This window comes from Oratosquilla oratoria, unplaced genomic scaffold (genome assembly GCF_046742065.1).
Source record: "Oratosquilla oratoria isolate Oo_2021 unplaced genomic scaffold, ASM4674206v1 SCAFFOLD194, whole genome shotgun sequence".
NCBI lineage: Eukaryota > Metazoa > Arthropoda > Malacostraca > Stomatopoda > Squillidae > Oratosquilla > Oratosquilla oratoria.
Genome location: NW_027467547.1, coordinates 42,501 through 43,665, shown reverse-complemented (window position 1 = coordinate 43,665; position 1,165 = coordinate 42,501).

Sequence of the window (1,165 nt, the reverse complement as noted above, 5' to 3'; positions counted from 1 at the left end):
TTGTAATCCTTAAAGAATCCTTCCATTAACGAGGTAGAGGAAATAAGAAGAGAGGTCCCGTCCCTGTTGTCTTTGAGTGGATTCTTTGAACACCGAACAATTCCATTAGGAATTCATTTACAGCTTAGAGATAAGCTCTGGGATGATTGCTTTCTGCATTTAAACCAAGGCGCCTACCAGTCCAGGGCCCAAACAACCCTAAAACTCATTTCCCACGTATCGACTTTTCGCTGTCCGCTGTCCACGACACGACGTCGTGCTCTCAAATAACCAGGGGTGTCTATGGACGCTTTCACACGTCACGACTACAACCACGCGTGAAAGCTTCCATAGACAGCCACGGTTATTTGATAGCACGACGTCGTGTCGTGGACGGCGCACGGCAAAAAGTCGATACGTGTGAAAGGAGCCTATGATGAAGAGAATCGCTCAGCGCTAGCGACAAGGTATGCAAACTCAAGCGTGGGTTCATTATTAATAAACAAAACGAAGCTTTTGATAAGGCGGTTTAATCATATCAAGATGTAAACACTGCATTCTGGTTTTTTACAGTAAACAAGCAACAGCGAACCAGCATCATTTCATGAGTTTTTGTAGCGAACAAGCATATAGCTCGACTAGAAACGAGAAGCATTTCTGTTTCATATTAACTAAATAACCCATTTCAATTACCGTAACAGTTTCAGACACTTTGTAAAACATTTCAATGTTATCCTTGTTTATAACAAAAACTTGACGACAAAGTGCGCTATATTGTTCACTGAGGCATGGTAATTACAGCATTGAATGAGGCATGATAATCACAGCATAAATCGAATTTACAGCATTGAATGAGGCATGATAATCACAGCATAAATCGAATGTACAGCATTGAATGAGGGATGATAATCACAGCATAAATCGAATTTACAGCATTGAATGTGGCATGATAATCACAGCATAAATCGAATTTACAGCATTGAATGAGGCATGATAAGCACAGCATAAATCGAATTAGAGGAAAACATCGTTAGGGTCCTTGTTTACCCACGATTTCAACACTTCAAGGAGTCTTAACTGACGTATTTGATATATTTTATTTAGGTTAATGCTAGGCGGTTTTATTAAGATTAATTATAAGAGTTTTTCATCCTCTCAAACTTTGTGGATTCCTTATATTGATTTA